The 24,222-nt window shown below is 42.1% G+C and overlaps 39 non-coding genes across 39 annotated transcripts; all 39 read left to right on the forward strand.

The window, feature by feature from the left end:
• Nucleotides 1-188: 188 nt before the first annotated feature.
• Nucleotides 189-400, forward strand: LOC134025801 (small nucleolar RNA U3). The gene has a single exon (XR_009931308.1). It is a non-coding gene; the product is annotated as a small nucleolar RNA U3 (small nucleolar RNA).
• A 406-nt stretch (nt 401-806) lies between these two features.
• LOC134025780 (small nucleolar RNA U3) lies at nt 807-1,019 on the forward strand. The gene has a single exon (XR_009931289.1). It is a non-coding gene; the product is annotated as a small nucleolar RNA U3 (small nucleolar RNA).
• Nucleotides 1,020-1,425: 406 nt separating this feature from the next.
• On the forward strand, nt 1,426-1,638 carry LOC134025777 (small nucleolar RNA U3). Its single transcript, XR_009931286.1, has one exon. It is a non-coding gene; the product is annotated as a small nucleolar RNA U3 (small nucleolar RNA).
• A 406-nt stretch (nt 1,639-2,044) lies between these two features.
• On the forward strand, nt 2,045-2,257 carry LOC134025565 (small nucleolar RNA U3). The gene has a single exon (XR_009931081.1). It is a non-coding gene; the product is annotated as a small nucleolar RNA U3 (small nucleolar RNA).
• A 406-nt stretch (nt 2,258-2,663) lies between these two features.
• On the forward strand, nt 2,664-2,876 carry LOC134025742 (small nucleolar RNA U3). The gene has a single exon (XR_009931252.1). It is a non-coding gene; the product is annotated as a small nucleolar RNA U3 (small nucleolar RNA).
• Nucleotides 2,877-3,283: 407 nt separating this feature from the next.
• On the forward strand, nt 3,284-3,496 carry LOC134025781 (small nucleolar RNA U3). The gene has a single exon (XR_009931290.1). It is a non-coding gene; the product is annotated as a small nucleolar RNA U3 (small nucleolar RNA).
• A 404-nt stretch (nt 3,497-3,900) lies between these two features.
• LOC134025631 (small nucleolar RNA U3) lies at nt 3,901-4,112 on the forward strand. The gene has a single exon (XR_009931144.1). It is a non-coding gene; the product is annotated as a small nucleolar RNA U3 (small nucleolar RNA).
• A 404-nt stretch (nt 4,113-4,516) lies between these two features.
• Nucleotides 4,517-4,728, forward strand: LOC134025802 (small nucleolar RNA U3). The gene has a single exon (XR_009931309.1). It is a non-coding gene; the product is annotated as a small nucleolar RNA U3 (small nucleolar RNA).
• A 406-nt stretch (nt 4,729-5,134) lies between these two features.
• Nucleotides 5,135-5,347, forward strand: LOC134025776 (small nucleolar RNA U3). The gene has a single exon (XR_009931285.1). It is a non-coding gene; the product is annotated as a small nucleolar RNA U3 (small nucleolar RNA).
• Nucleotides 5,348-5,753: 406 nt separating this feature from the next.
• Nucleotides 5,754-5,966, forward strand: LOC134025770 (small nucleolar RNA U3). The gene has a single exon (XR_009931280.1). It is a non-coding gene; the product is annotated as a small nucleolar RNA U3 (small nucleolar RNA).
• Nucleotides 5,967-6,372: 406 nt separating this feature from the next.
• On the forward strand, nt 6,373-6,585 carry LOC134025737 (small nucleolar RNA U3). The gene has a single exon (XR_009931248.1). It is a non-coding gene; the product is annotated as a small nucleolar RNA U3 (small nucleolar RNA).
• A 406-nt stretch (nt 6,586-6,991) lies between these two features.
• Nucleotides 6,992-7,204, forward strand: LOC134025566 (small nucleolar RNA U3). Its single transcript, XR_009931082.1, has one exon. It is a non-coding gene; the product is annotated as a small nucleolar RNA U3 (small nucleolar RNA).
• A 406-nt stretch (nt 7,205-7,610) lies between these two features.
• Nucleotides 7,611-7,823, forward strand: LOC134025628 (small nucleolar RNA U3). Its single transcript, XR_009931142.1, has one exon. It is a non-coding gene; the product is annotated as a small nucleolar RNA U3 (small nucleolar RNA).
• Nucleotides 7,824-8,229: 406 nt separating this feature from the next.
• Nucleotides 8,230-8,442, forward strand: LOC134025567 (small nucleolar RNA U3). The gene has a single exon (XR_009931083.1). It is a non-coding gene; the product is annotated as a small nucleolar RNA U3 (small nucleolar RNA).
• Nucleotides 8,443-8,848: 406 nt separating this feature from the next.
• On the forward strand, nt 8,849-9,060 carry LOC134025615 (small nucleolar RNA U3). The gene has a single exon (XR_009931129.1). It is a non-coding gene; the product is annotated as a small nucleolar RNA U3 (small nucleolar RNA).
• Nucleotides 9,061-9,466: 406 nt separating this feature from the next.
• LOC134025668 (small nucleolar RNA U3) lies at nt 9,467-9,678 on the forward strand. Its single transcript, XR_009931181.1, has one exon. It is a non-coding gene; the product is annotated as a small nucleolar RNA U3 (small nucleolar RNA).
• A 406-nt stretch (nt 9,679-10,084) lies between these two features.
• Nucleotides 10,085-10,297, forward strand: LOC134025651 (small nucleolar RNA U3). Its single transcript, XR_009931165.1, has one exon. It is a non-coding gene; the product is annotated as a small nucleolar RNA U3 (small nucleolar RNA).
• Nucleotides 10,298-10,702: 405 nt separating this feature from the next.
• Nucleotides 10,703-10,915, forward strand: LOC134025635 (small nucleolar RNA U3). The gene has a single exon (XR_009931148.1). It is a non-coding gene; the product is annotated as a small nucleolar RNA U3 (small nucleolar RNA).
• Nucleotides 10,916-11,320: 405 nt separating this feature from the next.
• LOC134025568 (small nucleolar RNA U3) lies at nt 11,321-11,533 on the forward strand. The gene has a single exon (XR_009931084.1). It is a non-coding gene; the product is annotated as a small nucleolar RNA U3 (small nucleolar RNA).
• Nucleotides 11,534-11,939: 406 nt separating this feature from the next.
• LOC134025629 (small nucleolar RNA U3) lies at nt 11,940-12,152 on the forward strand. Its single transcript, XR_009931143.1, has one exon. It is a non-coding gene; the product is annotated as a small nucleolar RNA U3 (small nucleolar RNA).
• A 406-nt stretch (nt 12,153-12,558) lies between these two features.
• On the forward strand, nt 12,559-12,771 carry LOC134025626 (small nucleolar RNA U3). The gene has a single exon (XR_009931140.1). It is a non-coding gene; the product is annotated as a small nucleolar RNA U3 (small nucleolar RNA).
• Nucleotides 12,772-13,177: 406 nt separating this feature from the next.
• LOC134025749 (small nucleolar RNA U3) lies at nt 13,178-13,389 on the forward strand. Its single transcript, XR_009931259.1, has one exon. It is a non-coding gene; the product is annotated as a small nucleolar RNA U3 (small nucleolar RNA).
• Nucleotides 13,390-13,795: 406 nt separating this feature from the next.
• On the forward strand, nt 13,796-14,007 carry LOC134025684 (small nucleolar RNA U3). Its single transcript, XR_009931196.1, has one exon. It is a non-coding gene; the product is annotated as a small nucleolar RNA U3 (small nucleolar RNA).
• A 406-nt stretch (nt 14,008-14,413) lies between these two features.
• On the forward strand, nt 14,414-14,625 carry LOC134025669 (small nucleolar RNA U3). Its single transcript, XR_009931182.1, has one exon. It is a non-coding gene; the product is annotated as a small nucleolar RNA U3 (small nucleolar RNA).
• Nucleotides 14,626-15,031: 406 nt separating this feature from the next.
• LOC134025538 (small nucleolar RNA U3) lies at nt 15,032-15,243 on the forward strand. The gene has a single exon (XR_009931054.1). It is a non-coding gene; the product is annotated as a small nucleolar RNA U3 (small nucleolar RNA).
• Nucleotides 15,244-15,649: 406 nt separating this feature from the next.
• On the forward strand, nt 15,650-15,861 carry LOC134025670 (small nucleolar RNA U3). Its single transcript, XR_009931183.1, has one exon. It is a non-coding gene; the product is annotated as a small nucleolar RNA U3 (small nucleolar RNA).
• Nucleotides 15,862-16,267: 406 nt separating this feature from the next.
• Nucleotides 16,268-16,479, forward strand: LOC134025539 (small nucleolar RNA U3). The gene has a single exon (XR_009931055.1). It is a non-coding gene; the product is annotated as a small nucleolar RNA U3 (small nucleolar RNA).
• A 406-nt stretch (nt 16,480-16,885) lies between these two features.
• On the forward strand, nt 16,886-17,097 carry LOC134025633 (small nucleolar RNA U3). The gene has a single exon (XR_009931146.1). It is a non-coding gene; the product is annotated as a small nucleolar RNA U3 (small nucleolar RNA).
• A 406-nt stretch (nt 17,098-17,503) lies between these two features.
• LOC134025540 (small nucleolar RNA U3) lies at nt 17,504-17,715 on the forward strand. The gene has a single exon (XR_009931056.1). It is a non-coding gene; the product is annotated as a small nucleolar RNA U3 (small nucleolar RNA).
• Nucleotides 17,716-18,121: 406 nt separating this feature from the next.
• LOC134025662 (small nucleolar RNA U3) lies at nt 18,122-18,333 on the forward strand. The gene has a single exon (XR_009931175.1). It is a non-coding gene; the product is annotated as a small nucleolar RNA U3 (small nucleolar RNA).
• Nucleotides 18,334-18,739: 406 nt separating this feature from the next.
• On the forward strand, nt 18,740-18,952 carry LOC134025732 (small nucleolar RNA U3). Its single transcript, XR_009931243.1, has one exon. It is a non-coding gene; the product is annotated as a small nucleolar RNA U3 (small nucleolar RNA).
• Nucleotides 18,953-19,358: 406 nt separating this feature from the next.
• LOC134025525 (small nucleolar RNA U3) lies at nt 19,359-19,570 on the forward strand. Its single transcript, XR_009931042.1, has one exon. It is a non-coding gene; the product is annotated as a small nucleolar RNA U3 (small nucleolar RNA).
• A 406-nt stretch (nt 19,571-19,976) lies between these two features.
• LOC134025636 (small nucleolar RNA U3) lies at nt 19,977-20,189 on the forward strand. The gene has a single exon (XR_009931150.1). It is a non-coding gene; the product is annotated as a small nucleolar RNA U3 (small nucleolar RNA).
• A 406-nt stretch (nt 20,190-20,595) lies between these two features.
• LOC134025584 (small nucleolar RNA U3) lies at nt 20,596-20,807 on the forward strand. Its single transcript, XR_009931100.1, has one exon. It is a non-coding gene; the product is annotated as a small nucleolar RNA U3 (small nucleolar RNA).
• Nucleotides 20,808-21,213: 406 nt separating this feature from the next.
• LOC134025597 (small nucleolar RNA U3) lies at nt 21,214-21,425 on the forward strand. Its single transcript, XR_009931113.1, has one exon. It is a non-coding gene; the product is annotated as a small nucleolar RNA U3 (small nucleolar RNA).
• Nucleotides 21,426-21,831: 406 nt separating this feature from the next.
• On the forward strand, nt 21,832-22,043 carry LOC134025554 (small nucleolar RNA U3). The gene has a single exon (XR_009931070.1). It is a non-coding gene; the product is annotated as a small nucleolar RNA U3 (small nucleolar RNA).
• Nucleotides 22,044-22,449: 406 nt separating this feature from the next.
• LOC134025804 (small nucleolar RNA U3) lies at nt 22,450-22,661 on the forward strand. Its single transcript, XR_009931310.1, has one exon. It is a non-coding gene; the product is annotated as a small nucleolar RNA U3 (small nucleolar RNA).
• A 406-nt stretch (nt 22,662-23,067) lies between these two features.
• LOC134025599 (small nucleolar RNA U3) lies at nt 23,068-23,279 on the forward strand. The gene has a single exon (XR_009931114.1). It is a non-coding gene; the product is annotated as a small nucleolar RNA U3 (small nucleolar RNA).
• Nucleotides 23,280-23,685: 406 nt separating this feature from the next.
• Nucleotides 23,686-23,898, forward strand: LOC134025733 (small nucleolar RNA U3). The gene has a single exon (XR_009931244.1). It is a non-coding gene; the product is annotated as a small nucleolar RNA U3 (small nucleolar RNA).
• The last annotated feature ends 324 nt before the right edge of the window (nt 23,899-24,222 follow it).

Consider the following 24,222-nt stretch of genomic DNA (forward strand, 5'->3'; position numbering starts at 1 on the left):
GCAACGTTTTGTCATATGGAAGATTTCAAAGCTGCGTGAAATGTCTTTGACCAAGAGACACATTCCACATGTCGCGGCTTTAGCATAATTGATTGTTACAGATGTCGACCATTCAATTGGCTTTGGAACCCAGTGGTGCTTATGTTCTCCTCAAGATATAAAGCCAGGTTGTTCCCAGTCCAACAACCAAGACTATACTTTCAGGGATCATTTCTATAGTTTATTTTTCAGAAATGTGTTTTTAAGGAGTGGTCTCACTATCCATGATGAAGATGCAGATGTTCCTTTCTGAGCAGGAATCTGGTGGAAAGGTGTGGCTGTGTTCACTGTCCTACCACCATTGATGACTGTTCCAAGTTCTTGAATGGAACTTGGACGAAAGGATCATGTTCTGAGTGGATTTACATTGATTGTTCAAGCAAAGTAAGTCACAGTAATGTTTGCATCTGTCTCATGATGCGCTGGAATGTGCAATTTGCGACGCTGCTGGGATGTGGAGGGATTGCAATAACGGCCTTGATGTTGATCAATACTTAGATCCGTGCCAAGTTTAGCTGAATTTGGTTCTCTGTATGCAAGGAATCCACGGATACAAATGAACAATTTAGTTCTCTATGAAAAATGTTGTCATGTGGAAGATTTCAGAACTCTGCGTGAAATGTCTTTGACCAAGAGACACATTCCACGTGTCGCGGCTTTAGCATAAATGATTGTTACAGATGTCGACCATTCAATTGGCTTTGGAACCCAGTGGTGCGTATGTGCTCCTCAAGATATAAAGCCAGGTTGTTCCCAGTCCAACAACCAAGATTATACTTTCAGGGATCATTTCTATAGGTTGTTCTTTGAGAAATGTGTTTCTAAGGAGTGGTCTCACTATCCATGATGAAGATGCAGATGTTCCTTTCTGAGAAGGAATCTGGTGGAGAGGTGTGGCAGTGTTCACTGTCCTACCAGCATTGATGACTGTTCCAAGTTCTTGAATGGAACTTGGACGAAAGGATCATGTTCTGAGTGGATTTACATTGATTGTTCAAGCAAATTCAGTCACAGTAATGTTTGCATCTGTCTCATGATGCGCCGGACTGTGCGATTTGCAACACTGCTGGGATGTGGAGGGATTGCAACAACGGCCTTGATGTTGATCAATACTTACATCCATGCCAAGTTTAGCTGAATTTGGTTCTCTGTATGCAAGGAATCCACGGATACAAATGAACAATTTGGTTATCTATAAAACGTTTTGTCATGTGGAAGATTTCAGAACTCTGCGTGAAATGTCTTTGACCAAGAGACACATTCCACGTGTCGCGGCTTTAGCATAATTGATTGTTACAGATGTCGACCATTCAATTGGCTTTGGAACCCAGTGGTGCGTATGTGCTCCTCAAGATATAAAGCCAGGTTGTTCCCAGTCCAACAACCAAGACTATACTTTCAGGGTTCATTTCTATCGGTTGTTATTTGAGAAATGTGTTTCTAAGGAGTGGACTCACTATCCATGATGAAGATGCAGATGTTCCTTTCTGAGCAGGAATCTGGTGGAGAGGTGTGGCTGTGTTCACTGTCATACCAGCATTGATGACTGTTCCAAGTTCTTGAATGGAACTTGGACGAAAGGATCATGTTCTGAGTGGATTTACATTGATTGTTCAAGCAAAGTCAGTCACAGTAATGTTTGCATCTGTCTCATGATGCGCTGGAATGTGCAATTTGCGACGCTGCTGGGATGTGGAGGGATTGCAACAACGGCCTTGATGTTGATCAATACTTATATCCGTGCCAAGTTTAGCTGAATTTGGTTCTCTGTATGCAAGGAATCCACGGATACAAATGAACAATTTGGTTCTCTATGAAAAATGTTGTCATGTGGAAGATTTCAGAACTCTGCGTGAAATGTCTTTGACCAAGAGACACATTCCACGTGTCGCGGCTTTAGCATAATTGATTGTTACAGATGTCGACCATTCAATTGGCTTTGGAACCCAGTGGTGCGTATGTGCTCCTCAAGATATAAAGCCAGGTTGTTCCCAGTCCAACAACAAAGACTATACTTTCAGGGATCATTTCTATAGGTTGTTCTTTGAGAAATGTGTTTCTAAGGAGTGGTCTCACTATCCATGATGAAGATGCAGATGTTCCTTTCTGAGCAGGAATCTGGTGGAAAGGTGTGGCTGTGTTCACTGTCCTACCACCATTGATGACTGTTCCAAGTTCTTGAATGGAACTTGGACGAAAGGATCATGTTCTGAGTGGATTTACATTGATTGTTCAAGCAAAGTAAGTTACAGTAATGTTTGCATCTGTCTCATGATGCACTGGAATGTGCAATTTGCGACGCTGCTGGGATGTGGAGGGATTGCAATAACGGCCTTGATGTTGATCAATACTTAGATCCGTGCCAAGTTTAGCTGAATTTGGTTCTCTGTATGCAAGGAATCCACGGATACAAATGAACAATTTAGTTCTCTATGAAAAATGTTGTCATGTGGAAGATTTCAGAACTCTGCGTGAAATGTCTTTGACCAAGAGACACATTCCACGTGTCGCGGCTTTAGCATAATTGATTGTTACAGATGTCGACCATTCAATTGGCTTTGGAACCCAGTGGTGCGTATGTGCTCCTCAAGATATAAAGCCAGGTTGTTCCCAGTCCAACAACAAAGACTATACTTTCAGGGATCATTTCTATTGGTTGTTCTTTGAGAAATGTGTTTCTAAGGAGTGGTCTCACTATCCATGATGAAGATGCAGATGTTTCTTTCTGAGCAGGAATCTGGTGGAAAGGTGTGGCTGTGTTCACTGTCCTACCACCATTGATGACTGTTCCAAGTTCTTGAATGGGACTTGGACGAAAGGATCATGTTCTGAGTGGATTTACATTGATTGTTCAAGCAAAGTCAGTCACAGTAATGTTTGCATCTGTCTCATGATGCGCTGGAATGTGCAATTTGCGACGCTGCAGGGATGTGGAGGGATTGCAACAACGGCCTTGATGTTGATCAATACTTATATCCGTGCCAAGTTTAGCTGAATTTGGTTCTCTGTATGCAAGGAATCCACGGATCCAAACAAACTATTTGGTTATCTATGCAACGTTTTGTCATGTGGAAGATTTCAGAACTCTGCGTGAAATGTCTTTGACCAAGAGACACATTCCGCGTGTTGCGGCTTTAGCATAATTGATTGTTACAATGTGTCGACAATTCAATTGGCTTTGGATCCCAGTGGTGCGTATGCGCTCCTCGAGATATAAAGCCAGGTTGTTCCCAGTCCAACAACCAAGACTATACTTTCAGGGTTCATTTCTATAGGTTGTTCTTTGAGAAATGTGTTTCTAAGGAGTGGTCTCACTATCCATGATGAAGATGCAGATGTACCTTTCTGAGAAGGAATCTGGTGGAGAGGTGTGGCAGTGTTCACTGTCCTACCAGCATTGATGACTGTTCCAAGTTCTTGAATGGAACTTGGACGAAAGGATCATGTTCTGAGTGGATTTACATTGATTGTTCAAGCAAAGTCAGTCACAGTAATGTTTGCATCTGTCTCATGATGCGCCGGACTGTGCGATTTGCAACACTGCTGGGATGTGGAGGGATTGCAACAACGGCCTTGATGTTGATCAATACTTAGATCCGTGCCAAGTTTAGCTGAATTTGGTTCTCTGTATGCAAGGAGTCCACGGATACAAATGAACAATTTAGTTCTCTATGCAACGTTTTGTCATATGGAAGATTTCAAAGCTGCGTGAAATGTCTTTGACCAAGAGACACATTCCACATGTCGCGGCTTTAGCATAATTGATTGTTACAGATGTCGACCATTCAATTGGCTTTGGAACCCAGTGGTGCTTATGTTCTCCTCAAGATATAAAGCCAGGTTGTTCCCAGTCCAACAACCAAGACTTTATTTTCAGGGATCATTTCTATAGTTTATTTTTCAGAAATGTGTTTTTAAGGAGTGGTCTCACTATCCATGATGAAGATGCAGATGTTCCTTTCTGAGCAGGAATCTGGTGGAAAGGTGTGGCTGTGTTCACTGTCCTACCACCATTGATGACTGTTCCAAGTTCTTGAATGGAACTTGGACGAAAGGATCATGTTCTGAGTGGATTTACATTGATTGTTCAAGCAAAGTCAGTCACAGTAATGTTTGCATCTGTCTCATGATGCGCCGGACTGTGCGATTTGCAACACTGCTGGGATGTGGAGGGATTGCAACAACGGCCTTGATGTTGATCAATACTTAGATCCGTGCCAAGTTTAGCTGAATTTGGTTCTCTGTATGCAAGGAGTCCACGGATACAAATGAACAATTTAGTTCTCTATGCAACGTTTTGTCATATGGAAGATTTCAAAGCTGCGTGAAATGTCTTTGACCAAGAGACACATTCCACATGTCGCGGCTTTAGCATAATTGATTGTTACAGATGTCGACCATTCAATTGGCTTTGGAACCCAGTGGTGCTTATGTTCTCCTCAAGATATAAAGCCAGGTTGTTCCCAGTCCAACAACCAAGACTATACTTTCAGGGATCATTTCTATAGTTTATTTTTCAGAAATGTGTTTTTAAGGAGTGGTCTCACTATCCATGATGAAGATGCAGATGTTCCTTTCTGAGCAGGAATCTGGTGGAAAGGTGTGGCTGTGTTCACTGTCCTACCACCATTGATGACTGTTCCAAGTTCTTGAATGGAACTTGGACGAAAGGATCATGTTCTGAGTGGATTTACATTGATTGTTCAAGCAAAGTAAGTCACAGTAATGTTTGCATCTGTCTCATGATGCGCTGGAATGTGCAATTTGCGACGCTGCTGGGATGTGGAGGGATTGCAATAACGGCCTTGATGATGATCAATACTTAGATCCGTGCCAAGTTTAGCTGAATTTGGTTCTCTGTATGCAAGGAATCCACGGATACAAATGAACAATTTAGTTCTCTATGAAAAATGTTGTCATGTGGAAGATTTCAGAACTCTGCGTGAAATGTCTTTGACCAAGAGACACATTCCACGTGTCGCGGCTTTAGCATAATTGATTGTTACAGATGTCGACCATTCAATTGGCTTTGGAACCCAGTGGTGCGTATGTGCTCCTCAAGATATAAAGCCATGTTGTTCCCAGTCCAACAACCAAGACTATACTTTCAGGGATCATTTCTATAGGTTGTTCTTTGAGAAATGTGTTTCTAAGGAGTGGTCTCACTATCCATGATGAAGATGCAGATGTTCCTTTCTGAGAAGGAATCTGGTGGAGAGGTGTGGCAGTGTTCACTGTCCTACCAGCATTGATGACTGTTCCAAGTTCTTGAATGGAACTTGGACGAAAGGATCATGTTCTGAGTGGATTTACATTGATTGTTCAAGCAAATTCAGTCACAGTAATGTTTGCATCTGTCTCATGATGCGCCGGACTGTGCGATTTGCAACACTGCTGGGATGTGGAGGGATTGCAACAACGGCCTTGATGTTGATCAATACTTATATCCGTGCCAAGTTTAGCTGAATTTGGTTCTCTGTATGCAAGGAATCCACGGATACAAATGAACAATTTGGTTATCTATGCAACGTTTTGTCATGTGGAAGATTTCAGAACTCTGCGTGAAATGTCTTTGACCAAGAGACACATTCCACGTGTCGCGGCTTTAGCATAATTGATTGTTACAGATGTCGACCATTCAATTGGCTTTGGAACCCAGTGGTGCGTATGTGCTCCTCAAGATATAAAGCCAGGTTGTTCCCAGTCCAACAACCAAGACTATACTTTCAGGGTTCATTTCTATAGGTTGTTATTTGAGAAATGTGTTTCTAAGGAGTGGTCTCACTATCCATGATGAAGATGCAGATGTTCCTTTCTGAGAAGGAATCTGGTAGAGAGGTGTGGCTGTGTTCACTGTCCTACCAGCATTGATGACTGTTCCAAGTTCTTGAATGGAACTTGGACGAAAGGATCATGTTCTGAGTGGATTTACATTGATTGTTCAAGCAAAGTCAGTCACAGTAATGTTTGCATCTGTCTCATGATGCGCCGGACTGTGCGATTTGCAACACTGCTGGGATGTGGAGTGATTGCAACAACGGCCTTGATGTTGATCAATACTTAGATCCGTGCCAAGTTTAGCTGAATTTGGTTCTCTGTATGCAAGGAATCCACGGATCCAAACGAACTATTTGGTTATCTATGAAAAATGTTGTCATGTGGAAGATTTCAGAACTCTGCGTGAAATGTCTTTGACCAAGAGACACATTCCACGTGTCGCGGCTTTAGCATAATTGATTGTTACAGATGTCGACCATTCAATTGGCTTTGGAACCCAGTGGTGCATATGTGCTCCTCAAGATATAAAGCCAGGTTGTTCCCAGTCCAACAACCAAGACTATACTTTCAGTGATCATTTCTATAGGTTGTTCTTTGAGAAATGTGTTTCTAAGGAGTGGTCTCACTATCCATGATGAAGATGCAGATGTTCCTTTCTGAGCAGGAATCTGGTGGAAAGGTGTGGCTGTGTTCACTGTCCTACCACCATTGATGACTGTTCCAAGTTCTTGAATGTAACTTGGACGAAAGGATCATGTTCTGAGTGGATTTACATTGATTGTTCAAGCAAAGTAAGTCACAGTAATGTTTGCATCTGTCTCATGATGCGCTGGAATGTGCAATTTGCGACGCTGCTGGGATGTGGAGGGATTGCAATAACGGCCTTGATGTTGATCAATACTTAGATCCGTGCCAAGTTTAGCTGAATTTGGTTCTCTGTATGCAAGGAATCCACGGATACAAATGAACAATTTAGTTCTCTATGAAAAATGTTGTCATGTGGAAGATTTCAGAACTCTGCGTGAAATGTCTTTGACCAAGAGACACATTCCACGTGTCGCGGCTTTAGCATAATTGATTGTTACAGATGTCGACCATTCAAGTGGCTTTGGAACCCAGTGGTGCGTATGTGCTCCTCAAGATATAAAGCCAGGTTGTTCCCAGTCCAACAACCAAGACTATACTTTCAGGGATCATTTCTATAGGTTGTTCTTTGAGAAATGTGTTTCTAAGGAGTGGTCTCACTATCCATGATGAAGATGCAGATGTTCCTTTCTGAGCAGGAATCTGGTGGAAAGGTGTGGCTGTGTTCACTGTCCTACCACCATTGATGACTGTTCCAAGTTCTTGAATGGAACTTGGACGAAAGGATCATGTTCTGAGTGGATTTACATTGATTGTTCAAGCAAAGTAAGTCACAGTAATGTTTGCATCTGTCTCATGATGCGCTGGAATGTGCAATTTGCGACGCTGCTGGGATGTGGAGGGATTGCAATAACGGCCTTGATGTTGATCAATACTTAGATCCGTGCCAAGTTTAGCTGAATTTGGTTCTCTGTATGCAAGGAATCCACGGATACAAATGAACAATTTAGTTCTCTATGAAAAATGTTGTCATGTGGAAGATTTCAGAACTCTGCGTGAAATGTCTTTGACCAAGAGACACATTCCATGTGTCGCGGCTTTAGCATAATTGATTGTTACAGATGTCGACCATTCAAGTGGCTTTGGAACCCAGTGGTGCGTATGTGCTCCTCAAGATATAAAGCCAGGTTGTTCCCAGTCCAACAACCAAGACTATACTTTCAGGGATCATTTCTATAGGTTGTTCTTTGAGAAATGTGTTTCTAAGGAGTGGTCTCACTATCCATGATGAAGATGCAGATGTTCCTTTTTGAGCAGGAATCTGGTGGAAAGGTGTGGCTGTGTTCACTGTCCTACCACCATTGATGACTGTTCCAAGTTCTTGAATGGAACTTGGATGAAAGGATCATGTTCTGAGTGGATTTACATTGATTGTTCAAGCAAAGTCAGTCACAGTAATGTTTGCATCTGTCTCATGATGCGCTGGAATGTGCAATTTGCGACGCTGCTGGGATGTGGAGGGATTGCAACAACGGCCTTGATGTTGATCAATACTTATATCCGTGCCAAGTTTAGCTGAATTTGGTTCTCTGTATGCAAGGAATCCACGGATACAAATGAACAATTTAGTTCTCTATGCAAAATTTGGTCATGTGGAAGATTTCAGAACTCTGCGTGAAATGTCTTTGACCAAGAGACACATTCCACGTGTCGCGGCTTTAGCATAATTGATTGTTACAGATGTCGACCATTCAATTGGCTTTGGAACCCAGTGGTGCGTATGTGCTCCTCAAGATATAAAGCCAAGTTGTTCCCAGTCCAACAACCAAGACTATACTTTCAGGGATCATTTCTATAGGTTGTTCTTTGAGAAATGTGTTTCTAAGGAGTGGTCTCACTATCCATGATGAAGATGCAGATGTTCCTTTCTGAGCAGGAATCTGGTGGAAAGGTGTGGCTGTGTTCACTGTCCTACCACCATTGATGACTGTTCCAAGTTCTTGAATGGAACTTGGACGAAAGGATCATGTTCTGAGTGGATTTACATTGATTGTTCAAGCAAAGTCAGTCACAGTAATGTTTGCATCTGTCTCATGATGCGCTGGAATGTGCAATTTGCGACGCTGCTGGGATGTGGAGGGATTGCAACAACGGCCTTGATGTTGATCAATACTTATATCCGTGCCAAGTTTAGCTGAATTTGGTTCTCTGTATGCAAGGAATCCACGGATACAAATGAACAATTTAGTTCTCTATGAAAAATGTTGTCATGTGGAAGATTTCAGAACTCTGCGTGAAATGTCTTTGACCAAGAGACACATTCCACGTGTTGCGGCTTTAGCATAATTGATTGTTACAGATGTCGACCATTCAATTGGCTTTGGAACCCAGTGGTGCGTATGTGCTCCTCAAGATATAAAGCCAGGTTGTTCCCAGTCCAACAACCAAGACTATACTTTCAGGGATCATTTCTATAGTTTATTTTTCAGAAATGTGTTTTTAAGGCGTGGTCTCACTATCCATGATGAAGATGCAGATGTTCCTTTCTGAGCAGGAATCTGGTGGAAAGGTGTGGCTGTGTTCACTGTCCCACCACCATTGATGACTGTTCCAAGTTCTTGAATGTAACTTGGACGAAAGGATCATGTCCTGAGTGGATTTACATTGATTGTTCAAGCAAAGTAAGTCACAGTAATGTTTGCATCTGTCTCATGATGCGCTGGAATGTGCAATTTGCGACGCTGCTGGGATGTGGAGGGATTGCAATAACGGCCTTGATGTTGATCAATACTTAGATCCGTGCCAAGTTTAGCTGAATTTGGTTCTCTGTATGCAAGGAATCCACGGATACAAATGAACAATTTAGTTCTCTATGAAAAATGTTGTCATGTGGAAGATTTCAGAACTCTGCGTGAAATGTCTTTGACCAAGAGACACATTCCACGTGTTGCGGCTTTAGCATAATTGATTGTTACAGATGTCGACCATTCAATTGGCTTTGGAACCCAGTGGTGCGTATGTGCTCCTCAAGATATAAAGCCAGGTTGTTCCCAGTCCAACAACCAAGACTATATTTTCAGGGATCATTTCTATAGTTTATTTTTCAGAAATGTGTTTTTAAGGAGTGGTCTCACTATCCATGATGAAGATGCAGATGTTCCTTTCTGAGCAGGAATCTGGTGGAAAGGTGTGGCTGTGTTCACTGTCCCACCACCATTGATGACTGTTCCAAGTTCTTGAATGTAACTTGGACGAAAGGATCATGTTCTGAGTGGATTTACATTGATTGTTCAAGCAAAGTAAGTCACAGTAATGTTTGCATCTGTCTCATGATGCGCTGGAATGTGCAATTTGCGACGCTGCTGGGATGTGGAGGGATTGCAATAACGGCCTTGATGTTGATCAATACTTAGATCCGTGCCAAGTTTAGCTGAATTTGGTTCTCTGTATGCAAGGAATCCACGGATACAAATGAACAATTTAGTTCTCTATGCAAAATTTTGTCATGTGGAAGATTTCAGAACTCTGCGTGAAATGTCTTTGACCAAGAGACACATTCCACGTGTCGCGGCTTTAGCATAATTGATTGTTACAGATGTCGACTATTCAATTGGCTTTGGAACCCAGTGGTGCGTATGTGCTCCTCAAGATATAAAGCCAGGTTGTTCCCAGTCCAACAACAAAGACTATACTTTCAGGGATCATTTCTATAGGTTGTTCTTTGAGAAATGTGTTTCTAAGGAGTGGTCTCACTATCCATGATGAAGATGCAGATGTTCTTTTCTGAGCAGGAATCTGGTGGAAAGGTGTGGCTGTGTTCACTGTCCTACCACCATTGATGACTGTTCCAAGTTCTTGAATGTAACTTGGACGAAAGGATCATGTTCTGAGTGGATTTACATTGATTGTTCAAGCAAAGTCAGTCACAGTAATGTTTGCATCTGTCTCATGATGCGCTGGAATGTGCAATTTGCGACGCTGCTGGGAGTGGAGGGATTGCAACAACGGCCTTGATGTTGATCAATACTTATATCCGTGCCAAGTTTAGCTGAATTTGGTTCTCTGTATGCCAGGAATCCACGGATACAAATGAACAATTTAGTTCTCTATGAAAAATGTTGTCATGTGGAAGATTTCAGAACTCTGCGTGAAATGTCTTTGACCAAGAGACACATTCCTCGTGTCGCGGCTTTAGCATAATTGATTGTTACAGATGTCGACCATTCAAGTGGCTTTGGAACCCAGTGGTGCGTATGTGCTCCTCAAGATATAAAGCCAGGTTGTTCCCAGTCCAACAACCAAGACTATACTTTCAGGGATCATTTCTATAGGTTGTTCTTTGAGAAATGTGTTTCTAAGGAGTGGTCTCACTATCCATGATGAAGATGCAGATGTTCCTTTCTGAGCAGGAATCTGGTGGAAAGGTGTGGCTGTGTTCACTGTCCTACCACCATTGATGACTGTTCCAAGTTCTTGAATGTAACTTGGACGAAAGGATCATGTTCTGAGTGGATTTACATTGATTGTTCAAGCAAAGTCAGTCACAGTAATGTTTGCATCTGTCTCATGATGCGCTGGAATGTGCAATTTGCGACGCTGCTGGGAGTGGAGGGATTGCAACAACGGCCTTGATGTTGATCAATACTTATATCCGTGCCAAGTTTAGCTGAATTTGGTTCTCTGTATGCCAGGAATCCACGGATACAAATGAACAATTTAGTTCTCTATGAAAAATGTTGTCATGTGGAAGATTTCAGAACTCTGCGTGAAATGTCTTTGACCAAGAGACACATTCCACGTGTCGCGGCTTTAGCATAATTGATTGTTACAGATGTCGACCATTCAAGTGGCTTTGGAACCCAGTGGTGCGTATGTGCTCCTCAAGATATAAAGCCAGGTTGTTCCCAGTCCAACAACCAAGACTATACTTTCAGGGATCATTTCTATAGGTTGTTCTTTGAGAAATGTGTTTCTAAGGAGTGGTCTCACTATCCATGATGAAGATGCAGATGTTCCTTTCTGAGCAGGAATCTGGTGGAAAGGTGTGGCTGTGTTCACTGTCCTACCACCATTGATGACTGTTCCAAGTTCTTGAATGGAACTTGGACGAAAGGATCATGTTCTGAGTGGATTTACATTGATTGTTCAAGCAAAGTAAGTCACAGTAATGTTTGCATCTGTCTCATGATGCGCTGGAATGTGCAATTTGCGACGCTGCTGGGATGTGGAGGGATTGCAATAACGGCCTTGATGTTGATCAATACTTAGATCCGTGCCAAGTTTAGCTGAATTTGGTTCTCTGTATGCAAGGAATCCACGGATACAATTGAACAATTTAGTTCTCTATGAAAAATGTTGTCATGTGGAAGATTTCAGAACTCTGCGTGAAATGTCTTTGACCAAGAGACACATTCCACGTGTCGCGGCTTTAGCATAATTGATTGTTACAGATGTCGACCATTCAAGTGGCTTTGGAACCCAGTGGTGCGTATGTGCTCCTCAAGATATAAAGCCAGGTTGTTCCCAGTCCAACAACCAAGACTATACTTTCAGGGATCATTTCTATAGGTTGTTCTTTGAGAAATGTGTTTCTAAGGAGTGGTCTCACTATCCATGATGAAGATGCAGATGTTCCTTTTTGAGCAGGAATCTGGTGGAAAGGTGTGGCTGTGTTCACTGTCCTACCACCATTGATGACTGTTCCAAGTTCTTGAATGGAACTTGGATGAAAGGATCATGTTCTGAGTGGATTTACATTGATTGTTCAAGCAAAGTCAGTCACAGTAATGTTTGCATCTGTCTCATGATGCGCTGGAATGTGCAATTTGCGACGCTGCTGGGATGTGGAGGGATTGCAACAACGGCCTTGATGTTGATCAATACTTATATCCGTGCCAAGTTTAGCTGAATTTGGTTCTCTGTATGCAAGGAATCCACGGATACAAATGAACAATTTAGTTCTCTATGCAAAATTTGGTCATGTGGAAGATTTCAGAACTCTGCGTGAAATGTCTTTGACCAAGAGACACATTCCACGTGTCGCGGCTTTAGCATAATTGATTGTTACAGATGTCGACCATTCAATTGGCTTTGGAACCCAGTGGTGCGTATGTGCTCCTCAAGATATAAAGCCAGGTTGTTCCCAGTCCAACAACCAAGACTATACTTTCAGGGATCATTTCTATAGGTTGTTCTTTGAGAAATGTGTTTCTAAGGAGTGGTCTCACTATCCATGATGAAGATGCAGATGTTCCTTTCTGAGCAGGAATCTGGTGGAAAGGTGTGGCTGTGTTCACTGTCCTACCATCATTGATGACTGTTCCAAGTTCTTGAATGGAACTTGGACGAAAGGATCATGTTCTGAGTGGATTTACATTGATTGTTCAAGCAAAGTCAGTCACAGTAATGTTTGCATCTGTCTCATGATGCGCTGGAATGTGCAATTTGCGACGCTGCTGGGATGTGGAGGGATTGCAACAACGGCCTTGATGTTGATCAATACTTATATCCGTGCCAAGTTTAGCTGAATTTGGTTCTCTGTATGCAAGGAATCCACGGATACAAATGAACAATTTAGTTCTCTATGAAAAATGTTGTCATGTGGAAGATTTCAGAACTCTGCGTGAAATGTCTTTGACCAAGAGACACATTCCACGTGTTGCGGCTTTAGCATAATTGATTGTTACAGATGTCGACCATTCAATTGGCTTTGGAACCCAGTGGTGCGTATGTGCTCCTCAAGATATAAAGCCAGGTTGTTCCCAGTCCAACAACCAAGACTATACTTTCAGGGATCATTTCTATAGTTTATTTTTCAGAAATGTGTTTTTAAGGCGTGGTCTCACTATCCATGATGAAGATGCAGATGTTCCTTTCTGAGCAGGAATCTGGTGGAAAGGTGTGGCTGTGTTCACTGTCCTACCACCATTGATGACTGTTCCAAGTTCTTGAATGGAACTTGGACGAAAGGATCATGTTCTGAGTGGATTTACATTGATTGTTCAAGCAAAGTCAGTCACAGTAATGTTTGCATCTGTCTCATGATGCGCTGGAATGTGCAATTTGCGACGCTGCTGGGATGTGGAGGGATTGCAACAACGGCCTTGATGTTGATCAATACTTATATCCGTGCCAAGTTTAGCTGAATTTGGTTCTCTGTATGCAAGGAATCCACGGATACAAATGAACAATTTAGTTCTCTATGAAAAATGTTGTCATGTGGAAGATTTCAGAACTCTGCGTGAAATGTCTTTGACCAAGAGACACATTCCACGTGTTGCGGCTTTAGCATAATTGATTGTTACAGATGTCGACCATTCAATTGGCTTTGGAACCCAGTGGTGCGTATGTGCTCCTCAAGATATAAAGCCAGGTTGTTCCCAGTCCAACAACCAAGACTATACTTTCAGGGATAATTTCTATAGTTTATTTTTCAGAAATGTGTTTTTAAGGCGTGGTCTCACTATCCATGATGAAGATGCAGATGTTCCTTTCTGAGCAGGAATCTGGTGGAAAGGTGTGGCTGTGTTCACTGTCCCACCACCATTGATGACTGTTCCAAGTTCTTGAATGTAACTTGGATGAAAGGATCATGTCCTGAGTGGATTTACATTGATTGTTCAAGCAAAGTAAGTCACAGTAATGTTTGCATCTGTCTCATGATGCGCTGGAATGTGCAATTTGCGACGCTGCTGGGATGTGGAGGGATTGCAATAACGGCCTTGATGTTGATCAATACTTAGATCCGTGCCAAGTTTAGCTGAATTTGGTTCTCTGTATGCAAGGAATCCACGGATACAAATGAACAATTTAGTTCTCTATGAAAAATGTTGTCATGTGGAAGATTTCAGAACTCTGCGTGAAATGTCTTTGACCAAGAGACACATTCCACGTGTTGCGGCTTTAGCATAATTGATTGTTACAGATGTCGACCATTCAATTGGCTTTGGAACCCAGTGGTGCGTATGTGCTCCTCAAGATATAAAGCCAGGTTGTTCCCAGTCCAACAACCAAGACTATATTTTCAGGGATCATTTCTATAGTTTATTTTTCAGAAATGTGTTTTTAAGGAGTGGTCTCACTATCCATGATGAAGATGCAGATGTTCCTTTCTGAGCAGGAATCTGGTGGAAAGGTGTGGCTGTGTTCACTGTCCCACCACCATTGATGACTGTTCCAAGTTCTTGAATGTAACTTGGACGAAAGGATCATGTTCTGAGTGGATTTACATTGATTGTTCAAGCAAAGTAAGTCACAGTAATGTTTGCATCTGTCTCATGATGCGCTGGAATGTGCAATTTGCGACGCTGCTGGGATGTGGAGGGATTGCAATAACGGCCTTGATGTTGATCAATACTTAGATCCGTGCCAAGTTTAGCTGAATTTGGTTCTCTGTATGCAAGGAATCCACGTATACAAATGAACAATTTAGTTCTCTATGCAAAATTTTGTCATGTGGAAGATTTCAGAACTCTGCGTGAAATGTCTTTGACCAAGAGACACATTCCACGTGTCGCGGCTTTAGCATAATTGATTGTTACAGATGTCGACCATTCAATTGGCTTTGGAACCCAGTGGTGCGTATGTGCTCCTCAAGATATAAAGCCAGGTTGTTCCCAGTCCAACAACCAAGACTATACTTTCAGGGATCATTTCTATAGTTTATTTTTGAGAAATGTGTTTCTAAGGAGTGGTTTCACTATCCATGATGAAGATGCAGATGTTCCTTTCTGAGCAGGAATCTGGTGGAAAGGTGTGGCTGTGTTCACTGTCCTACCACCATCGAGGACTGTTCCAAGTTCTTGAATGGAACTTGGACGAAAGGATCATGTTCTGAGTGGATTTACATTGATTGTTCAAGCAAAGTAAGTCACAGTAATGTTTGCATCTGTGTCATGATGCCCTGGAATGTGCAATTTGCGACGCTGCTGGGATGTGGAGGGATTGCAACAACGGCCTTGATGTTGATCAATACTTATATCCGTGCCAAGTTTAGCTGAATTTGGTTCTCTGTATGCAAGGAATCCACGGATACAAATGAACAATTTGGTTATCTATGCAACGTTTTGTCATGTGGAAGATTTCATAACTCTGCGTGAAATGTCTTTGACCAAGAGACACATTCCACGTGTCGCGGCTTTAGCATAATTGATTGTTACAGATGTCGACCATTCAATTGGCTTTGGAACCCAGTGGTGCGTATGTGCTCCTCAAGATATAAAGCCAGGTTGTTCCCAGTCCAACAACCAAGACTATATTTTCAGGGATCATTTCTATAGTTTATTTTTCAGAAATGTGTTTTTAAGGAGTGGTCTCACTATCCATGATGAAGATGCAGATGTTCCTTTCTGAGCAGGAATCTGGTGGAAAGGTGTGGCTGTGTTCACTGTCCCACCACCATTGATGACTGTTCCAAGTTCTTGAATGTAACTTGGACGAAAGGATCATGTTCTGAGTGGATTTACATTGATTGTTCAAGCAAAGTAAGTCACAGTAATGTTTGCATCTGTCTCATGATGCGCTGGAATGTGCAATTTGCGACGCTGCTGGGATGTGGAGGGATTGCAATAACGGCCTTGATGTTGATCAATACTTAGATCCGTGCCAAGTTTAGCTGAATTTGGTTCTCTGTATGCAAGGAATCCACGTATACAAATGAACAATTTAGTTCTCTATGCAAAATTTTGTCATGTGGAAGATTTCAGAACTCTGCGTGAAATGTCTTTGACCAAGAGACACATTCCACGTGTCGCGGCTTTAGCATAATTGATTGTTACAGATGTCGACCATTCAATTGGCTTTGGAACCCAGTGGTGCGTATGTGCTCCTCAAGATATAAAGCCAGGTTGTTCCCAGTCCAACAACCAAGACTATACTTTCAGGGATCATTTCTATAGTTTATTTTTGAGAAATGTGTTTCTAAGGAGTGGTTTCACTATCCATGATGAAGATGCAGATGTTCCTTTCTGAGCAGGAATCTGGTGGAAAGGTGTGGCTGTGTTCACTGTCCTACCACCATCGAGGACTGTTCCAAGTTCTTGAATGGAACTTGGACGAAAGGATCATGTTCTGAGTGGATTTACATTGATTGTTCAAGCAAAGTAAGTCACAGTAATGTTTGCATCTGTGTCATGATGCCCTGGAATGTGCAATTTGCGACGCTGCTGGGATGTGGAGGGATTGCAACAACGGCCTTGATGTTGATCAATACTTATATCCGTGCCAAGTTTAGCTGAATTTGGTTCTCTGTATGCAAGGAATCCACGGATACAAATGAACAATTTGGTTATCTATGCAACGTTTTGTCATGTGGAAGATTTCATAACTCTGCGTGAAATGTCTTTGACCAAGAGACACATTCCACGTGTCGCGGCTTTAGCATAATTGATTGTTACAGATGTCGACCATTCAATTGGCTTTGGAACCCAGTGGTGCGTATGTGCTCCTCAAGATATAAAGCCAGGTTGTTCCCAGTCCAACAACCAAGACTATATTTTCAGGGATCATTTCTATAGTTTATTTTTCAGAAATGTGTTTTTAAGGAGTGGTCTCACTATCCATGATGAAGATGCAGATGTTCCTTTCTGAGCAGGAATCTGGTGGAAAGGTGTGGCTGTGTTCACTGTCCCACCACCATTGATGACTGTTCCAAGTTCTTGAATGGAACTTGGACGAAAGGATCATGTTCTGAGTGGATTTACATTGATTGTTCAAGCAAAGTAAGTCACAGTAATGTTTGCATCTGTCTCATGATGCGCTGGAATGTGCAATTTGCGACGCTGCTGGGATGTGGAGGGATTGCAATAACGGCCTTGATGTTGATCAATACTTAGATCCGTGCCAAGTTTAGCTGAATTTGGTTCTCTGTATGCAAGGAATCCACGTATACAAATGAACAATTTAGTTCTCTATGCAAAATTTTGTCATGTGGAAGATTTCAGAACTCTGCGTGAAATGTCTTTGACCAAGAGACACATTCCACGTGTCGCGGCTTTAGCATAATTGATTGTTACAGATGTCGACCATTCAATTGGCTTTGGAACCCAGTGGTGCGTATGTGCTCCTCAAGATATAAAGCCAGGTTGTTCCCAGTCCAACAACCAAGACTATACTTTCAGGGATCATTTCTATAGTTTATTTTTGAGAAATGTGTTTCTAAGGAGTGGTTTCACTATCCATGATGAAGATGCAGATGTTCCTTTCTGAGCAGGAATCTGGTGGAAAGGTGTGGCTGTGTTCACTGTCCTACCACCATCGAGGACTGTTCCAAGTTCTTGAATGGAACTTGGACGAAAGGATCATGTTCTGAGTGGATTTACATTGATTGTTCAAGCAAAGTAAGTCACAGTAATGTTTGCATCTGTGTCATGATGCCCTGGAATGTGCAATTTGCGACGCTGCTGGGATGTGGAGGGATTGCAACAACGGCCTTGATGTTGATCAATACTTATATCCGTGCCAAGTTTAGCTGAATTTGGTTCTCTGTATGCAAGGAATCCACGGATACAAATGAACAATTTGGTTATCTATGCAACGTTTTGTCATGTGGAAGATTTCATAACTCTGCGTGAAATGTCTTTGACCAAGAGACACATTCCACGTGTCGCGGCTTTAGCATAATTGATTGTTACAGATGTCGACCATTCAATTGGCTTTGGAACCCAGTGGTGCGTATGTGCTCCTCAAGATATAAAGCCAGGTTGTTCCCAGTCCAACAACCAAGACTATACTTTCAGGGATCATTTCTATAGTTTATTTTTGAGAAATGTGTTTCTAAGGAGTGGTCTCACTATCCATGATGAAGATGCAGATGTTCCTTTCTGAGCAGGAATCTGGTGGAAAGGTGTGGCTGTGTTCACTGTCCTACCACCATTGATGACTGTTCCAAGTTCTTGAATGGAACTTGGACGAAAGGATCATGTTCTGAGTGGATTTACATTGATTGTTCAAGCAAAGTAAGTCACAGTAATGTTTGCATCTGTCTCATGATGCGCTGGAATGTGCAATTTGCGACGCTGCTGGGATGTGGAGGGATTGCAATAACGGCCTTGATGTTGATTAATACTTATATCCGTGCCAAGTTTAGCTGAATTTGGTTCTCTGTATGCAAGGAATCCACGGATACAAATGAACAATTTAGTTCTCTATGAAAAATGTTGTCATGTGGAAGATTTCAGAACTCTGCGTGAAATGTCTTTGACCAAGAGACACATTCCACGTGTCGCAGCTTTAGCATAATTGATTGTTACAGATGTCGACCATTCAATTGGCTTTGGAACCCAGTGGTGCGTATGTGCTCCTCAAGATAAAAGGCCAGGTTGTTCCCAGTCCAACAACCAAGACTATACTTTCAGGGATCGTTTCTATAGGTTGTTCTTTGAGAAATGTGTTTCTAAGGAGTGGTCTCACTATCCATGATGAAGATGCAGATGTTCCTTTCTGAGCAGGAATCTGGTGGAAAGGTGTGGCTGTGTTCACTGTCCTACCACCATTGATGACTGTTCCAAGTTCTTGAATGGAACTTGGACGCAAGGATCATGTTCTGAGTGGATTTACATTGATTGTTCAAGCAAAGTCAGTCACAGTAATGTTTGCATCTGTCTCATGATGCGCTGGAATGTGCAATTTGCGACGCTGCTGGGATGTGGAGGGATTGCAACAACGGCCTTGATGTTGATCAATACTAATATCCGTGCCAAGTTTAGCTGAATTTGGTTCTCTGTATGCAAGGAATCCACGGATCCAAACAAACTATTTGGTTATCTATGCAACGTTTTGTCATGTGGAAGATTTCATAACTCTGCGTGAAATGTCTTTGACCAAGAGACACATTCCACGTGTCGCGGCTTTAGCATAATTGATTGTTACAGATGTCGACCATTCAATTGGCTTTGGAACCCAGTGGTGCGTATGTGCTCCTCAAGATATAAAGCCAGGTTGTTCCCAGTCCAACAACCAAGACTATACTTTCAGGGATCATTTCTATAGTTTATTTTTGAGAAATGTGTTTCTAAGGAGTGGTCTCACTATCCATGATGAAGATGCAGATGTTCCTTTCTGAGCAGGAATCTGGTGGAAAGGTGTGGCTGTGTTCACTGTCCTACCACCATTGATGACTGTTCCAAGTTCTTGAATGGAACTTGGACGAAAGGATTATGTTCTGAGTGGATTTACATTGATTGTTCAAGCAAAGTAAGTCACAGTAATGTTTGCATCTGTCTCATGATGCGCTGGAATGTGCAATTTGCGACGCTGCTGGGATGTGGAGGGATTGCAATAACGGCCTTGATGTTGATTAATACTTATATCCGTGCCAAGTTTAGCTGAATTTGGTTCTCTGTATGCAAGGAATCCACGGATACAAATGAACAATTTAGTTCTCTATGAAAAATGTTGTCATGTGGAAGATTTCAGAACTCTGCGTGAAATGTCTTTGACCAAGAGACACATTCCACGTGTCGCAGCTTTAGCATAATTGATTGTTACAGATGTCGACCATTCAATTGGCTTTGGAACCCAGTGGTGCGTATGTGCTCCTCAAGATAAAAGGCCAGGTTGTTCCTAGTCCAACAACCAAGACTATACTTTCAGGGATCGTTTCTATAGGTTGTTCTTTGAGAAATGTGTTTCTAAGGAGTGGTCTCACTATCCATGATGAAGATGCAGATGTTCCTTTCTGAGCAGGAATCTGGTGGAAAGGTGTGGCTGTGTTCACTGTCCTACCACCATTGATGACTGTTCCAAGTTCTTGAATGGAACTTGGACGAAAGGATCATGTTCTGAGTGGATTTACATTGATTGTTCAAGCAAAGTAAGTCACAGTAATGTTTGCATCTGTCTCATGATGCGCTGGAATGTGCAATTTGCGACGCTGCTGGGATGTGGAGGGATTGCAACAACGGCCTTGATGTTGATCAATACTTATATCCGTGCCAAGTTTAGCTGAATTTGGTTCTCTGTATGCAAGGAATCCTCGGATACAAATGAACAATTTAGTTCTCTATGAAAAATGTTGTCATGTGGAAGATTTCAGAACTCTGCGTGAAATGTCTTTGACCAAGAGACACATTCCACGTGTTGCGGCTTTAGCATAATTGATTGTTACAGATGTCGACCATTCAATTGGCTTTGGAACCCAGTGGTGCGTATGTGCTCCTCAAGATATAAAGCCAGGTTGTTCCCAGTCCAACAACCAAGACTATACTTTTAGGGATCATTTCTATAGTTTATTTTTCAGAAATGTGTTTTTAAGGAGTGGTCTCACTATCCATGATGAAGATGCAGATGTTCCTTTCTGAGCAGGAATCTGGTGGAAAGGTGTGGCTGTGTTCACTGTCCCACCACCATTGATGACTGTTCCAAGTTCTTGAATGTAACTTGGACGAAAGGATCATGTTCTGAGTGGATTTACATTGATTGTTCAAGCAAAGTAAGTCACAGTAATGTTTGCATCTGTCTCATGATGCGCTGGAATGTGCAATTTGCGACGCTGCTGGGATGTGGAGGGATTGCAATAACGGCCTTGATGTTGATCAATACTTAGATCCGTGCCAAGTTTAGCTGAATTTGGTTCTCTGTATGCAAGGAATCCACGGATACAAATGAACAATTTAGTTCTCTATGAAAAATGTTGTCATGTGGAAGATTTCAGAACTCTGCGTGAAATGTCTTTGACCAAGAGACACATTCCACGTGTTGCGGCTTTAGCATAATTGATTGTTACAGATGTCGACCATTCAATTGGCTTTGGAACCCAGTGGTGCGTATGTGCTCCTCAAGATATAAAGCCAGGTTGTTCCCAGTCCAACAACCAAGACTATACTTTCAGGGATCATTTCTATAGTTTATTTTTCAGAAATGTGTTTTTAAGGAGTGGTCTCACTATCCATGATGAAGATGCAGATGTTCCTTTCTGAGCAGGAATCTGGTGGAAAGGTGTGGCTGTGTTCACTGTCCCACCACCATTGATGACTGTTCCAAGTTCTTGAATGTAACTTGGACGAAAGGATCATGTTCTGAGTGGATTTACATTGATTGTTCAAGCAAAGTAAGTCACAGTAATGTTTGCATCTGTCTCATGATGCGCTGGAATGTGCAATTTGCGACGCTGCTGGGATGTGGAGGGATTGCAATAACGGCCTTGATGTTGATCAATACTTAGATCCGTGCCAAGTTTAGCTGAATTTGGTTCTCTGTATGCAAGGAATCCACGTATACAAATGAACAATTTAGTTCTCTATGCAAAATTTTGTCATGTGGAAGATTTCAGAACTCTGCGTGAAATGTCTTTGACCAAGAGACACATTCCACGTGTCGCGGCTTTAGCATAATTGATTGTTACAGATGTCGACCATTCAATTGGCTTTGGAACCCAGTGGTGCGTATGTGCTCCTCAAGATATAAAGCCAGGTTGTTCCCAGTCCAACAACCAAGACTATACTTTCAGGGATCATTTCTATAGTTTATTTTTGAGAAATGTGTTTCTAAGGAGTGGTTTCACTATCCATGATGAAGATGCAGATGTTCCTTTCCGAGCAGGAATCTGGTGGAAAGGTGTGGCGGTGTTCACTGTCCTACCACCATTGATGACTGTTCCAAGTTCTTGAATGGAAATTGGACGAAAGGATCATGTTCTGAGTGGATTTACATTGATTGTTCAAGCAAAGTAAGTCACAGTAATGTTTGCATCTGTCTCATGATGCGCTGGAATGTGCAATTTGCGACGCTGCTGGGATGTGGAGGGATTGCAATAACGGCCTTGATGTTGATTAATACTTATATCCGTGCCAAGTTTAGCTGAATTTGGTTCTCTGTATGCAAGGAATCCACGGATACAAATGAACAATTTAGTTCTCTATGAAAAATGTTGTCATGTGGAAGATTTCAGAACTCTGCGTGAAATGTCTTTGACCAAGAGACACATTCCACGTGTCGCAGCTTTAGCATAATTGATTGTTACAGATGTCGACCATTCAATTGGCTTTGGAACCCAGTGGTGCGTATGTGCTCCTCAAGATAAAAGGCCAGGTTGTTCCCAGTCCAACAACCAAGACTATACTTTCAGGGATCATTTCTATAGTTTATTTTTGAGAAATGTGTTTCTAAGGAGTGGTTTCACTATCCATGATGAAGATGCAGATGTTCCTTTCTGAGCAGGAATCTGGTGGAAAGGTGTGGCTGTGTTCACTGTCCTACCACCATCGATGACTGTTCCAAGTTCTTGAATGGAACTTGGATGAAAGGATCATGTTCTGAGTGGATTTACATTGATTGTTCAAGCAAAGTAAGTCACAGTAATGTTTGCATCTGTGTCATGATGCCCTGGAATGTGCAATTTGCGACGCTGCTGGGATGTGGAGGGATTGCAACAACGGCCTTGATGTTGATCAATACTTATATCCGTGCCAAGTTTAGCTGAATTTGGTTCTCTGTATGCAAGGAATCCACGGATACAAATGAACAATTTAGTTCTCTATGCAAAATTTGGTCATGTGGAAGATTTCAGAACTCTGCGTGAAATGTCTTTGACCAAGAGACACATTCCACGTGTTGCGGCTTTAGCATAATTGATTGTTACAGATGTCGACCATTCAATTGGCTTTGGAACCCAGTGGTGCGTATGTGCTCCTCAAGATATAAAGCCAGGTTGTTCCCAGTCCAACAACCAAGACTATACTTTCAGGGATCATTTCTATAGTTTATTTTTCAGAAATGTGTTTTTAAGGAGTGGTCTCACTATCCATGATGAAGATGCAGATGTTCCTTTCTGAGCAGGAATCTGGTGGAAAGGTGTGGCTGTGTTCACTGTCCCACCACCATTGATGACTGTTCCAAGTTCTTGAATGTAACTTGGACGAAAGGATCATGTTCTGAGTGGATTTACATTGATTGTTCAAGCAAAGTAAGTCACAGTAATGTTTGCATCTGTCTCATGATGCGCTGGAATGTGCAATTTGCGACGCTGCTGGGATGTGGAGGGATTGCAATAACGGCCTTGATGTTGATCAATACTTAGATCCGTGCCAAGTTTAGCTGAATTTGGTTCTCTGTATGCAAGGAATCCACGTATACAAATGAACAATTTAGTTCTCTATGCAAAATTTTGTCATGTGGAAGATTTCAGAACTCTGCGTGAAATGTCTTTGACCAAGAGACACATTCCACGTGTCGCGGCTTTAGCATAATTGATTGTTACAGATGTCGACCATTCAATTGGCTTTGGAACCCAGTGGTGCGTATGTGCTCCTCAAGATAAAAGGCCAGGTTGTTCCCAGTCCAACAACCAAGACTATACTTTCAGGGATCGTTTCTATAGGTTGTTCTTTGAGAAATGTGTTTCTAAGGAGTGGTCTCACTATCCATGATGAAGATGCAGATGTTCCTTTCTGAGCAGGAATCTGGTGGAAAGGTGTGGCTGTGTTCACTGTCCTACCACCATTGATGACTGTTCCAAGTTCTTGAATGGAACTTGGACGCAAGGATCATGTTCTGAGTGGATTTACATTGATTGTTCAAGCAAAGTCAGTCACAGTAATGTTTGCATCTGTCTCATGATGCGCTGGAATGTGCAATTTGCGACGCTGCTGGGATGTGGAGGGATTGCAACAACGGCCTTGATGTTGATCAATACTAATATCCGTGCCAAGTTTAGCTGAATTTGGTTCTCTGTATGCAAGGAATCCACGGATCCAAACAAACTATTTGGTTATCTATGCAACGTTTTGTCATGTGGAAGATTTCATAACTCTGCGTGAAATGTCTTTGACCAAGAGACACATTCCACGTGTCGCGGCTTTAGCATAATTGATTGTTACAGATGTC

This window comes from Osmerus eperlanus, chromosome 8 (assembly GCF_963692335.1).
Source record: "Osmerus eperlanus chromosome 8, fOsmEpe2.1, whole genome shotgun sequence".
In the NCBI taxonomy this organism is placed as follows: domain Eukaryota; kingdom Metazoa; phylum Chordata; class Actinopteri; order Osmeriformes; family Osmeridae; genus Osmerus; species Osmerus eperlanus.